The sequence below is a fragment of the Helianthus annuus genome, chromosome 14 (genome assembly GCF_002127325.2).
Source record: "Helianthus annuus cultivar XRQ/B chromosome 14, HanXRQr2.0-SUNRISE, whole genome shotgun sequence".
NCBI classification, from domain to species: domain Eukaryota; kingdom Viridiplantae; phylum Streptophyta; class Magnoliopsida; order Asterales; family Asteraceae; genus Helianthus; species Helianthus annuus.
The window spans coordinates 143230485-143239437 of NC_035446.2; positions in this window are offsets into that span (position 1 = coordinate 143230485).

Here is an 8953-nt window from a genome sequence, read left to right on the forward strand (position 1 = left end):
AGTTTAGGTTAGAACCCGACCTTTCTTTTAATAACGTGTTTCTAACAAGTGGGCTAGCCTGCATTGGCACCTTAATACAAATGACAGAACCATCATAGAGGATATGAACGGAAATGTACATGGCATGTATTATTAAGATTAAACATGTTTTTATATATGTATATTGCTCAAGTATTATTTGCTATTGCAGAGGTATGGTTGTAAGCCTGAATTGAAGAATCGCACAAGAAAGAGAGAGGGAAAACCCAAATCAAGCTTAGTTCAATAGCTTGGGGTTGTTAAAGGGAATTGGCTGTAATAATCCCACCTAAACCTTCTTGGCCATTAATAATCCCACCTCAGAATATTCCCCCCGCCAGTCCCACATTTCACCTATTTTTCCTACAATGGTCCCCCGTTAAAAAAACTTAACGGAGTTAAGCTTTTTTCTAAATTACAAACAGATTTTTAGGGCTTTTGATCAGAACAAGGATACGAGTCCATTGATGTAAAACTTACTTCGAAATGGTGCTCCAAGTGACTTGATTTTGGTTAATTGGAAATTTAAACACCCGAATTGAAGCGTCGTTTTCATCGTTTGGATCACCGTTTCGAGGCAAGTTTTACATTAATGGACTCGTATTGTCGTTCTAATCAAATGCCCTAAAAAATATGTTTGTAATTTGGAAAAAAGCTTAACTCCGTTAACTTTTTTTAACGGGGGACCATTGTAGGAAAAATAGGTGAAAGGTGGGACTAGTGGGGGGAATATTCTGAGGTGGGATTATTAATTGCCAATAAGGTCTAGGTGGGATTATTACAGGCCAATTCTCCTTATCTTTATAACTACCATTAACTACTTCTTACACATATTACAATTACAGTCCCCCAACTATCACTTATTACAATTGACTACCTACAACTAATACTAATAGACTTATACTGTAACAATACCCCCCCCCCTATAATATTTTTATCCTCAAAAATTGAAATATCTCAGTTGAACATCCTCCAAAAATTCCCAAGAAGCCTCTGAGACAGGCAAACCCTCCCAATGAATTAGCACTTTCATTGCAGCTTTGGATCCCCGTTTCACCAATTGACGGTCCAGCACAGCTCGAGGTTGCAGTATAAACCTCGGACCCTGTGGAATTGGTCCAGTTAAGACAGTGGAACCTCGAGCTTTCTTCAGCAAAGATACATGGAAGATGTGGTGGATTTGAGCATGTGCTGGTAAGTCCAATTTATAAGCAACTTTCCCAATTTTTTGTAGAACTAGGAATGGACCGAAATATCTCGATGACAACTTCCTGTTGTGATGAGTTTTTAGGGATTGTTGTGAAAATGGGTGTAATTTGACATACACCCAATCCCCTGGTTCAAATACTTTGTCGGTCCTATGTGCATCAGTTAATTGTTTCATCCTGTTCCTAGCAACTTCAAGATTAGCTTTCAACTTCACAATCATTCCTTCCCTGTCTCTGTGAAAATCTTCAACTGCTGCAACAGTGGTATCACCAGAGATATAAGGAATGTGAATGTTAGGTTTAACTCCAAATAGGGCTTCATAAGGAGTCATTTTAATGGTGGAATGCCAAGTAGTGTTATACCACCACTGGGCTAGAGGAACCCATTTCACTAGGGGTGGCAAAATGGGTGGGTTGGGTAGGTTTGGGTAATGGGTTAGGATGGGCATGGGTTAGAATGGGTTTGGGTTAAGATGGGTTTATTAAGAGATGGGTTAGAATGGGTTTTTGTCAAAAAATTCAAAAAAAATCCAAAAAATTCAAAAAAAATCAAAAAATTCAGAAAAAGTCAAAAAAAAATTCAAAAAAATTCAAAAAAATAAAAAAAAAACTTTGGGATTGCAGGACATCATCAGAAAATTAAAAAATTAAAAAAGTCAATGTGTAATAGTTCCAAGACTGAACTGAACTGTACCAAGACTGGAAAAATTAAAACTTTCTCACCATGTGGGAACCAATACCTGTTGTTGATCCTGGGGAGTCAAAAATATGGTTGGCAATACAAAAGCAAAAAACATCAAAGGCGAGATTAAACTTTGATAATTCTTCATAAAGTGTCTCCATCGTCATTTTTACCAGAGTCCCCTAGAGATAAGCGGTTATTGTAAGTTATATATACATTGGAAATCAAAGAGAATACAAATGAAGCATAATTAATACCTTTAGAGCCCGATTCCTGACCCTCCCCTTTTGGCACCTCTTTTTTCCCTTTGGGTGATAGTTTTCATAGTCTACACAATTCCAATAAGGAACAATAAATAGTTGATCACAGCAATTCTACATTGCAATTTCAGTATAGTCTGCAGTCTGCACAACTACAAACACATGTAAGAACTATATCAATGTATACATGCAGCCTAATTTAATAATAATAACTGTAATCCTAAAAACAAACCCTATCTTCCATGTTAAACGCACAAATCGACTTAAATACAAAACAAGTACTAACAGTTAATTTGAGTCAAATTATTTGCCTTGAAATTCCCTTACTTCTCTTCTTTGGTGCCTCGTTGCAAAAGAGTCTTCGTAACCCTAGCTGTTTAGCAAAGTAACTAACGTTAGAAGAACAAGTTTTAGGGTTAATAATATATCCCTTGGAGGGTCTGTAGACGAATCGCACCAAGGGTTAATCACTGGACGCTGCAAGTTTGTCTGTATGAAGATTCGTTTGAATACTTGAAGTTGATGCGTGTTTTAGGTTTAGGGAGTAAAAACCCATCTTGACCCATGTGAAAATTTAGATGGGTAATTTAAAACCCATTCTAACCCATCTTGACTAAATCCTCAGCCCAATCTAACTTATTTCCTTTTTTAAAGAGGCCAAAATAACCCAAAATATCATGGTTGGGTTTTTGTTGCCACCTCTACATTTCACCCAAGTTAGGGGAGCATCCATGCTCATAGCCCTTAGATAAGATTCTAAGAACCTATTTAGCACTTCAGTCTGTAAACATAACAACAAGCATTCATTTAGTCACGTAATACATGCGGTAACGGTTAGCGTTTAAAGTAATTGAGTAGTGTGTTCGATTGTGATTTAGAATAAGTAACGTATGTAACACCCAAAAGTGCTGAAAGCAAAAAGGGATCGAGTATACTCACAGCGATTGATGGATTGAAGGGAGTGCTTGAGAGTAGGGTTAGCCTGAATAGTTTGATAGCATAATGATAAGCAACGCATAAAACGGAAACAAGTGTTGGAGGGTCGGACAACTGGTCGATCGGACGGCTGACCGTTCGGTTGACAGTTGATACGCGCAAAATGAAACATATAAATTATATCAATATATGGCATAAAACTAACCCTTTTTTAGTACTAATGTTGGAAAAAGTGTGTTTTTGTCTTCCTTTTGTATTTTCAGGATTAAATGAGCTCAAATTAACAAAAGAAGCAAAAAGACAGCAAAATCTAACATAAATACAAGAAAATGGACAAAAGTGGATTGCCCGACCCCTCGATAGCATCCTCCCAAGCAAAACAAAGAAAGCAGAAGACTGAACACGCCCCGTGCTCAGCGAGCACGGGGCCGTGCCCAAGAAGCAGCAGAAAAGACAAACTAATAGAAGCTTCTATTGCCCACCACGGGGCCGTGCCCAGCGGACACGGGGGCGTGGTCAGAGTACTGCAGGCGCATTTATTGTAATTGCGAATTACAATTAATGAAGAGAGAGAGTGTCAGACGGACACAGGGCCGTGCCCAGCGGACACGGGGGCGTGGTCAGAGTACTGCAGGCAGCTCGATTGGACAGCCTGATCATTCAGCTGCCTGATTCGAGTGTTCGGTGTGACGATTTTTGATATTTCGATTTCGGTTGATGACGATGCAAGTACGATAGAGTTTCCTATTCAAATTACTTTTAATCCCAACTACTATATCTACATACAAGCATCTATATCTCGCGTTATCTCTTCTCCACCAATTATCATAATTCGATTTCGACTGGGTTTCGATTTCGATTCGAGTTTCGATTGATTACCACACATAACATAAAGTAAACATGCACAAGTAACACATAAGGCACACACACACACGTATAATAACACCAACGTTGCATAGTTCGAGTTTCGAGTTCGATGATGATTAGATTAGCTCGATTATTGATTAGTTGACTTTATCGCATTGTTACTTCCTATTATTCACAGTCGTAAAGCGGTCCGCATCGAGAATTATACTTCAATTACTTCGACTGTAATTAATTACTCCACATAATACAACTAACGTAAAAACATAAAAATAGACTATCTAGAGTCAAAGAAGTCAAAACAGGGATTGAGCAAGGAGAGACAGATCGCAATTAGCGGTCTTTTCTTCCTTTGACTTCAATCTTGACTTTGACTTTGACTTTCGGAAACACGGGGTGTTACAGTTTTTGCGTTAAAGATTTGGCGACACTATCTGTACGGTACCAGGTGTACGATCTTCACCGATCATAGGAGCCTCCAACATATCTTTAACCAGAAGGAACTTAACATGCGTCAACGCCGATGAGTAGAACTTCTCAATGATTATGACTGTGAGATTCGTTATCACCTAGGCAAAGCAAACGTCGTTGCCGACGCACTCAGCAGACGGAGTTATTTGCTCAGCATCCGCGATACCCAAGCCCAATACGATCTCGAAGCCCTCATCCGCGAAGCCCAACATGCCTGTTTTAATGAGCGCACTCTGAAGAAAGAACGAATCTATCACGATGGAGCTCAACTGGTAAATAAGTCCAATGGGATTTTCTACTTTCTGAACCGAATTTGGATCCCTAAGCGGACCGAATTGCGAAAGATTTTGATGGACGAAGCCCACAAATCCCGATATTCTATTCATCCCGGTGCCGACAAAATGTATCAGGATCTTTGCTACAGGTACTGGTGGCCGGGCATGAAGAGGGATATTGCTCTCTACGTTGAAAAGTGCCTAACTTGTGCAAGGGTCAAGGCTGAACATCAAAGGCCCTCTGGCTTACTCGAACAACCCTCAATCCCTATGTGGAAGTGGGAGAGTATAGCTATGGATTTCATAACCAAACTTCCGCACACGTCATCAGGTCACACCAGCATATGGGTTGTTGTTGATCGTTTAACCAAATCAGCTCACTTTTTGCCAATACAAGAAGACTACAAGGTGGAACGATTAGCTCGGATCTACACCGACGAGATCATTTGTAATCATGGGACGCCTCGTGACATCATCTCTGACCGTGACGCTCGGTTTACATCGCGATTGTGGGAAACGTTTCAAGCAGCTCTTGGCACTACGCTTAATCTGAGTATCGCATTCCACCCTCAAACCGACGGTCAGACTGAAAGAACGATCCGTACTCTTGAAGACATGCTCCGCTCGTGTGTCATAGACTTCGGTGGTAATTGGGACAAATACCTGCCGTTAGTCGAATTCTCGTATAATAACAGTTATCATACCAGCATCCAAATGGCACCATTCGAGGCTTTATATGGAAGAAGATGTCGATCGCCTATTGTATGGCACGAGATCGGTCATTCGCAATTAACCGGTCCTGAGCTACTGCAAGAAACAACTGACAAAATTCTCCAGATTCGAGACAACTTGTTGAAAGCTCGAAGTCGACAGAAAAGTTACGCCGATAAAAGACGCAAGCCCCTTGAATTTGACGTTGGCGACTACGTACTCCTAAAGGTATCACCTTGGAAGGGTGTGGTCAGATTTAGCAAAAAAGTGAAACTGGCGCCTCGATATGTTGGACCTTTTAAGATTCTGGAAAGGATCAGAAAAGTTGCCTACAGACTCGAACTACCAGAGGAACTTAGTAACGTCCATCCGACTTTCCACGTGTCAAACCTCCGAAAGTGCCTGGCTGAGCATGATTTGATCGTACCTCTCGACGACCTCCAAATAAACGAAACACTACACTTCGTGGAAAAGCCTGTTGAAATCATGGATCGCCAAACCAAGCAGCTCAGACGCTCGCGCATTCCTATTGTGAAAATCCGATAGGAAGGCAAACGAGGCGCAGAGTTCACTTGGGAACTCGAAAGCGACATGAAGGCGAAGTACCAGCAGTTGTTTGAAAGAACTTGTTCTAGAGAGTGAAAATCTAGAAAGAGAAGGTTCTCCAAAGAGACTCACGGTGTTGTGCAACTTCCAGTTTAATTTCGGGACGAAATTCCCTAAACATGGGGAGGCTGTAACACCCCGTGTTTCGAAAGTCAAAGTCAAAGTCAAGATTGAAGTCAAAGGAAGAAAAGATCGCTAATTGCGATCTGTCACTCCTTGCTCAATCCCTGTTTTGACTTCTTTGACTATAGTTACTCTAGTTTATGTCTTTACGTTAGTTGTATTATGTGGAGTAATTAGTTACAATCGAAGTAATCGAACATTTATCGCTACGGACCGCTTTACGACTGTGAATAATAGGAAGTAACAATACGATAAAGTTAATTAAACGTTAATCGATCTAATCTAATCAACATCGCGCTCGCAACACGAACTATGCATTTTGGTGATTATCGTACGTGTGTGTGTGCCTTATGTGTTACTTGTGCATGTATATTTATGTTATGTGTGGTAAACAATCGAATCGCAATCGAACTCAATCGCAATCGAATCGCAATCGCAAACCGAATACGAAATAGGGATACTTGTATGTTGATATAGTAGTTGGGATTAAAAGTAAATTGAAAAGAAAACACTATCGCATTCGCATCGCTCGCAATCAAAATCGAAATATCAAAAATCGTCGCGTCGCGCATCCGAACCAGATGCCAGCCGGCCGGATTGCCATCCGACCGGGCTGCCACCCGGTCGGTGTGCCATCCGACCGACCCACACTTTCCTCTTTTGGAAGCCTATAAATACCACTGTCATTGTCATCATTTCCACTTTTGGAAATCCTCTGTCCGAGCAGCACGTGTTCTTCACCTTTTCTTCGATTTCTCTCAAACCAGGTAAGATCTCGTCCTAAATCTTGTACTTCCTTGATCTACACGCACTCCTACACCTTTCTATCTTTTGGATTTTAACTTTTAACCGTGAAATCATCAAGATTCGAGTGTTCTATGATGACGTCATCATGGTGTTCATCAAGAACATCATGTTTTGGCCTCAATCCTTCAAGAACAACTTAAATCTAACCGATTTCCACATAAATAGACAAGATCTACCATGGATCTAAACATTTTCACTAAGAAAAGGATTGAAAAATGGTTTTCCTACTTTTTCTCAACTCTTTTACACTCAATGCACTCCAAACCGATAGAATCGGGCCTTGTGTCAACATACTACTCATGCTGTGGTTACGTTCGCTCAAGATCCGACCCTATCCACGAGGTTCATCAGTTTCGGGTTAAACAAGAACTATGTCCCGACAGTTCACGAGTCGGACATGGATGATTCTTGTCCGATCCGGAGAACCAAGTATTGGCAAGTTCCCGATGTTTGACTCGTTATCAAAATAACTCGATAAAACGACAAACCATCAAAAACAACCAAGTGTAAGACGAACGGAACGACCAGGACGGAAAGCCGTCCGATCGGATGACCATCCGATCAGATCGTCAACCGGACAGTTTGCCACCCGATCGGCTTGTATTATGGGAACCACACTTGATCACTTTTTGAAGTTTGAGTATTGAACGAACTGCTGTTCGATCAGACTACCATCCGACCGGATTACTCTTCGGATCATGAGATACTTGACTTTAACACTTAATTGATTTTTCAGACAAGTTCAATAGGGATGCCACCCGACCGGACGGCTGTCCGATCGAGTGACAAACCGCTGTGAACTTGTTCTCACTAAAGTGTCAACCAATCGGATGACCGGCCGATCGAACGACCGTCCGATCGACCGACCTGAAAGGTAAAGATACTTCAATGTTTTCAAATGCTATAACAAAAACTTCAAAAGTCAAACCATCATACACAAACACATCCTTCTCATAGGAAGAAACAAATCCACTCGAATAGTCATCCGACCGGACTACCGCCCGACCGGATGACCACCCGAACGGATTATCATCCGCACGAATTGGCCGTCCGATCGGATTATCATCCGACCGAACTGCCATTCGACCCATCAGCACTTGTTTCCGTTTTACGCATGGCTTATTGTTATTCTATCAAACTATTCAGGCTAACATTACTCTCAAGCGCTCCCTTCAATCCATCAACCACGGTGAGTATACCGATCCCTTTTTGCTTTAAGCACTCTTGGGTGTTACATACGTTACTTATACGAAACCAAATCGAGCACACTACTCAATATTTTAAACGCTCGCATGTATTACGTGACTTAATGAATGCTTGTTTGTTATGTTTACACATGGAATGCTGTCTACCTGCCTTAACGACGATAGTACTATAGTTTGGACTCAGCACCCGTTCATGCGGGGGTTGTTAAGGACAATTATTTGCATGGATTACAGTGGTGATCATGTATTACGAACTGCCTCGGGTAGTCAACCCGCAGTTATTGGTATCGATAGATCCGTGTTGATAATTAACATGCTTCGTTTTCCGCTGTGTACGTGCTGGTTATGCGTAAACTATTTCGAACTCTATATGTTATTATCAAACTTGTATGCTCACCTTTACACTATGTGTATTGACTTTTATTTTAACGTATGTGACAGGTAATTAGGATGCTTATCTGCTAGGAAAGCGAGGCTAGAATAAAGCTCTAGAGTCCAACAAATAGTTGTCTGTAGTGGTCAAATCAAGGGTCTCTAGAAGCAGATAAACAATTGCTATATTTAAATCTGAGTTGTCGGAACAGAATTATTTGCCTAGATTTTGCCTGTAATAATTTGTTTACTGTTTGAGGCATGGTATGGGACATGTCATTTTAAATTGAAGAGTAATGATAATTGTTATGGAAACTTCTGGACAATCTATTTCGCTCAGTGTCGCGCCCCGATGATTCCGCCATCGGTTGGGGCGCAACCTTGTGTCAGTTTTGACGCAATACAGATGCTAGTA